The 6,919-nt window shown below is 38.6% G+C and overlaps 1 long non-coding RNA gene across 1 annotated transcript in view; it reads right to left on the bottom strand.

The window, feature by feature from the left end:
• LOC119484500 overlaps nucleotides 1-6,406 on the bottom strand; it is an 18,849-nt gene extending 12,443 nt beyond the window's left edge. The window contains exon 1 of the long non-coding RNA XR_005206031.1: nucleotides 6,286-6,406. This is a non-coding gene — a long non-coding RNA (uncharacterized LOC119484500). The remainder of the gene's footprint in view (nucleotides 1-6,285) is intronic.
• Between the last annotated feature and the right edge of the window lie 513 nt (nucleotides 6,407-6,919).

Raw genomic sequence — 6,919 nt, 5'->3', positions numbered from 1 at the left:
CTACTATACTACTATACTACAGTACTACAGTACTGCTATACTACAATACTACAGTACTACAGTACTACTGTACTACTATACTACAGTACTACTGTACTATTATACTACACTACTATACTACTATACTACAATACTACAGTACTACAGTACTACTGTACTACTATACTACTATACTACAGTACTACTGTACTACTATACTACACTACTATACTACAGTACTACAGTACTACAGTACTGCTATACTACAATACTACAGTACTACAGTACTACTGTACTACTATACTACAATACTACAGTACTACAGTACTGCTATACTACAATACTACAGTACTACAGTACTACTATACTACAATACTACAGTACTACAGTACTACAGTACTGCTATACTACAATACTACAGTACTACAGTACTACTATACTACAATACTACAGTACTACTATACTACTGTACTACAGTACTACTGTACTACTATACTACACTACTATACTACAGTACTACTGTACTACTATACTACTATACTACAATACTACAGTACTACTATACTACAATACTACAGTACTACAGTACTACTGTACTACTATACTACAGTACTACAGTACTACTGTACTACTATACTACTATACTACACTACTATACTACAGTACTACAGTATTACTGTACTACTATACTACTATACTACAGTACTACTGTACTACTATACTACAATACTACAGTACTACAGTACTACTATACTACTATACTACAGTACTACTATACTACTATACTACACTACTATACTACAGTATTACTGTACTACTATACTACTATACTACAGTACTACTGTACTACTATACTACAGTACTACTGTACTACTATACTACTATACTACAATACTACAGTACTACTGTACTACTATACTACAGTACTACAGTACTACTGTACTACTATACTACTGTACTACAGTACTACTATACTACTATACTACAGTACTACTATACTACTGTACTACAGTACTACTATACTCCTATACTACAGTACTACACTACTATACTACAGTACTACTATACTACTATACTACAGTACTACTATACTACTGTACTACTATACTACTATACTACTGTACTACTATACTACTGTACTACTATACTACTGTACTACTATACTACAGTACTACTATACTACTATACTACAATACTACTGTACTACAGTACTACTATACTACTGTACTACAGTACTACTATACTACTGTACTAATGTACTACTATACTACTATACTACTGTACTAATGTACTACTACACTACTATACTACTATACTACTGTACTACTATACTACTGTACTACTATACTACTATACTACAGTACTACTATACTACTATACTACTGTACTACAGTACTACTGTACTACTGTACTACAGTACTACTGTACTACTGTACTACTATACTACTGTACTAATGTACTACTATACTACTATACTAATGTACTACTACACTACTATACTACTATACTACAGTACTACTGTACTACTATACTACTGTACTACTATACTACTATACTACTATACTACTGTACTACAGTACTACTGTACTATACTACAGTACTACACTACTACACTACTATACTACAATACTACAGTACTACTATACTACTATACTACAGTACTACTATACTACTATACTACTGTACTACAGTACTACTATACTAAAGTACTACTATACTACTATACTACAGTACTACTATACTACTATACTACAATACTACTGTACTACTATACTACTATACTACTATACTACTATACTACAGTATCAAATCAAATCAATTCAATTTATTTTTGTATAGCGTCAAATCACAACAGAAGTTCTCTGAAGACGCTTTATATATAGAGCAGGTCTATGACCGTACACCAGAGTTTAGAGACCCAACAGGATCCACCAAGCACTGTGGCCAGGAACAACTCCCCGATTACTGGGAAGAAACCTGGAGCAGAACCGGGCGCAGGGCGGGCGGCCATCTGCCGAGACCGGCTGGGGGGATAGATAGATAGAGAGAGAGAGAGAGAGAGAGAGAGAGAGAGAGAGAGAGAGAGAGAGAGAAGCAGCCACAATAGTAGCCTAGCAGCTGTAATAGCTAATACAAGTAGGACTGATAACACCAAACCAATAGTGGTGGATGTAAAAGAGTGATAATACAACTATCGGAATTGATGTCATTGGGTCGTCCCTAGACGGGCTTTCAAGTGGATCTTCCAGCTGTCTCAGTCCACCATACATCTGGCTAGCTCGCCAGCACTGTCCAGCATCTGTCCTCAGTACGTCCATGTGTATTGGTGTGGGACGTCCCTGTGATCGATGCCCGTGCGTTGGTTCCCGCAGCATCAGCATGCTTGCTGGGAGTTCTTGATGTCTTTGGCAGTGATTGAGAAGTGTTATTCTCCATGCTGCCACTTTGTCACTAAGTGTTGGAAATCCCTCGTTAGCCTTGGTAGTCCCTCGTACAGACGTAGTTAATTAAGGATGGTAGCAGTTGGTGTCAAGCAGGCACCGACGCGGCAGCAGATGCAGCCACAATACCGGAGACCACCAAGATCCAGGTGAAACCCCGCTCCAAGTGTACCCCTGTTCCAGGTATAACCTCGCTCCTGGTGTGACCTCGCTCCAGGTATGACCTCGCTCCAGGTGTGACCTCGCTCCAGGTGTGATCCCGCTCCAGGTGTGACCTCGCTCCAGGTGTGACCCCGCTCCACGGTTAGCTGCGAGACAAGGAGGCACAAGGACTCCCGGGAAGGAATGAAGTTAGTAACGACATGGGACATGAGTATATCCAGAAGGAGAGGGGAGCTCAGTGTGTCATAGGAAGTCCCCCGGCAGTCGAGGCCTATAGCAGCTTCAGGATCAGCGTTATCAAAGAGGAAAGTCTTTAGCCTACTCTGACATGTAGAGACGGTGTCTGCCTCCCGGACTGAAACTGGGAGCTGGTTCCAGAGAAGAGGAGCTTGATAGCTGAAGGCTCTGGCTCTCATTCTACTACTGGAGACTCTAGGAACCTCAAGTAACCCTGCTGCATTCTGTGAGCGCAGTGCTCTAGTGGGGTAGTAGGGTACTATGAGCTCCTGCTGCATTCTGGGAGCGCAGTGCTCTAGTGGGGTAGTAGGGTACTATGAGCTCTTTAAGATATGATGGGGCCTGACCGTTTAGCGCTTTGTAGGTGAGGAGGACGATTTTAAAATCTATTCTGGATTTTACAGGCAGCCAGTGTAGAGAAGCTAATACAGGAGTAATATGATCTCTAGTTCTAGTTCTAGTCAGAACACATGCTGCAGCATTCTGGATCAACTGGAGAGTCTTAAGAGACTTATTGGAGCAGCCTGATAATAAGGAGTTGCAGTAATCGAGTCTAGAGGTAACAGTTTTGACACAGGATGTGCCTGATCTTCGCAATGTTACGTAGATGAAAGAAGGCAGTCCGTGAGGTTTGTTTTATGTGAGAGTTAAAGGACATATCCTGATCGAAGACAACTCCCAGATTCCTTACGGTGGTGCTGGAGGCCAGGGCAATGCCATCTAAAGTAACTATATCATTAGATCATTTGTTTCGGAGGTGCTCAGGGCCTAGTACAATAACTTCAGTTTTGTCTGAGTTTAACATCAGGAAATTGCAGGTCATCCAGGTTTTTATGTCCTTAAGGCATGCTTGAAGTTTAGTTAACTGGTTTGTTTCGTCTGGCTTGATCAATAGATATAATTGGGTATCATCTGCATAACAATGAAAGTTTATGGAGTGTTTTCTAATAACATTGCCTAAGGGAAGCATATATAAGGTAAATAGAATTGGTCCAAGTACAGAACCCTGTGGAACTCCGTGACTAACTTTGGCGTGCATGGAGGACTCATCGTTGACATGTACAAACTGAGATCGATCTGATAAATAGGACTTAAACCAACTTAGTGCAGTTCCTTTAATGCCAATTAAATGTTCCAGTCTCTGTAATAGGATGTGATGGTCAATGGTGTCGAAAGCAGCACTGAGATCTAGCAAGACAAGTACAGAGACAAGTCCTTTGTCCGATGCCATTAGAAGGTCATTTGTAATTTTCACTAGTGCTGTCTCTGTGCTATGGTGCACTCTAAATCCTGACTGATAATCCATGAATAAATGATTGTTCTGTAGAAAGTCACACAGCTGACTGGCTATAGTAGTACTACTGTACTAAAATACTACTATACTACAGTACTACTATACTACTATACTACTGTACTACTATACTACAGTACTACTATACTACTATAATACTGTACTACTATACTACTGTAGTACTGTACTACTATAGTACTATACTACTGTACTACTGTAGTACTGTACTACTATACTACTGTACTACTGTACTAATGTACTACTATACTACTATACTACTGTAGTACTGTACTACTATACTACCGTACTACTATACTACGGTTCTACCGTACTATCGGATTATTGTACTTACAGCCACTAAACTCACCATTCGGAGCAACTGTGATTGAGGGTTTGACTCCACACGGCTCTCAACATGGAGACGACTGAAACGGCGGCTAGCAGCTAACAGTGCTAGCAGCTAACAGTGCTAGCAGCTAACAGACGGTGTTAAAGAGTTTAGAAGCAAAGAGACGAAACTCTGGTGTTTTTTTGACAACAGCCGCTGACACCATTTTGGACTGAATACGCTTCTTCTATTAATACTATCTTATAGTTCAACACAGAACATTCAGTAGAATATACGTCTCTTTGTAGGAGGACGTTTCACTGGCGTCCGTTAGTCCTTTTCAGTCCTAAATGGTGGAAGCGTAGCTCATCATCATCGTCATGATGACGGCGTTATGGCCAAGTCGCCGGCCTCGGCCCACCAGATGCTCACGTCCTGTCAGACACTGACGCTCCACTAGTCCGTTAATAAACAACCACATTATTATGTTCATCATGTTGTATTATAGCTAGGGCTGTTACCCATATATATATATTATGTAGATATATATTATATATAATGTTGTATTATATATATATAATACAACATTATATATAATATATATAGAGATAGATATATATCTATCTATAAAGATAGATATATATCTATATATCTATCTCTATATATTATAGAGATAGATATATATTATTATATTATATATATATCTATCTCTAGATATATATCTATCTCTATATATATAGAGCTAGATATATATCTATATATCTAGCTCTATATATATTATAGAGCTAGATATATATATATATCTATCTCTATATATATATCTATCTCTATATATATAGAGATAGATATATATCTATCTATCTCTATCTCTATATTATAGAGATAGATATATATTATATAGATAGATAGATAGATAGATATATATCTATCTATCTATATATTATATATAGATATTATATAGATAGATAGATATATATCTATCTATCTATATAATATATAATATATAATATACAATATATATATAGATAGATATCTATCTATTATATATAGATAGATATATAATAGATATATATCTATTATATATATAATATACAATAGATATATATCTATCTATCTATTATATATATAATAGATAGATAGATATATATCTATCTATTATAGATATATATAGTATATATCTATATAGATAGATAGATAGATAAATAATTATATATATCTATATCTATATAATAGCAGCTGTATATATTGTCGTGACGTCGTCGGTGCAGGTTGATGATGTCGGCTTCTTTTAAATTTGACAGAAAGTATCATACTGACAGACGGCACACACACACACACACACACACACACACACACACACACACACACACACAGACCTAGTAATATCGTGTGTGTGTGAATAGAGGAGAGTCAGCATTGTCTCCTGAAGCTTCATCATTCACTGAGTCACAGCTGGACTCGAGGTACAGATGTGCAGCTGTGTGAGAGCTTATTAACCCATGACTGTGTGTGTGTGTGTGTGTGTGTGTGTGTGTGTGTGTTGTACCGTATGAGCATGTTTCTCCATTACTGCTCTGCTGAACAGAGTACATACTACTACTACTATATACAGTATAGTACATACTACTACTATGTATACACAGTATAGTACATACTACTACTATGTATATACAGTATAGTATATAATCCTACTCCAGTGCTGAACAGGAACACTGACTGAATGTGTTCACCACTTCTCTGTGACCACTTTCACACCTCCATGTGGCCCAGAGGTCAGAGAGCAGCGCCGCCTGAAGCAAGAAGGAGGTTCAAGGACGCCGACGCCAAGCGACGTTATCATCACCAACCTCCCAGCAGGTAGCAGAATACTCCATTCTGATTGGTTCATCACCAACCTCCCAGCAGGTAGTAGAATACTCCATTCTGATTGGTTCATCACCAACCTCCCAACAGGTAGAGGAATACTCCATTCTGATTGGTTCATCACCAACCTCCCAGCAGGTAGTAGAATACTCCATTCTGATTGGTTCATCACCAACCTCCTAACAGGTAGAGGAATACTCCATTCTGATTGATTCATCACCAACCTCCTAACAGGTAGAGGAATACTCCATTCTGATTGGTTCATCACCAACCTCCCAACAGGTAGAGGAATACTCCATTCTGATTGATTCATCACCAACCTCCCAACAGGTAGAGGAATACTCCATTCTGATTGGTTCATCACCAACCTCCCAGCAGGTAGTAGAATACTCCATTCTGATTGATTCATCACCAACCTCCCAGCAGGTAGAGGAATACTCCATTCTGATTGATTCATCACCAACTTCCCAGCAGGTAGTAGAATACTCCATTCTGATTGGTTCATCACCAACCTCCCAGCAGGTAGAGGAATACTCCATTCTGATTGGTTCATCACCAACCTCCCAGCAGGTAGTAGAATACTCCATTCTGATTGATTCATCACCAACCTCCCAGCAG

Source organism: Sebastes umbrosus, unplaced genomic scaffold, assembly GCF_015220745.1.
Source record: "Sebastes umbrosus isolate fSebUmb1 unplaced genomic scaffold, fSebUmb1.pri scaffold_88_arrow_ctg1, whole genome shotgun sequence".
NCBI classification, from domain to species: Eukaryota; Metazoa; Chordata; class Actinopteri; order Perciformes; family Sebastidae; genus Sebastes; species Sebastes umbrosus.
Note: the sequence above shows the minus strand (reverse complement) of the source record. Positions and strands in the feature narration are given on the sequence as shown.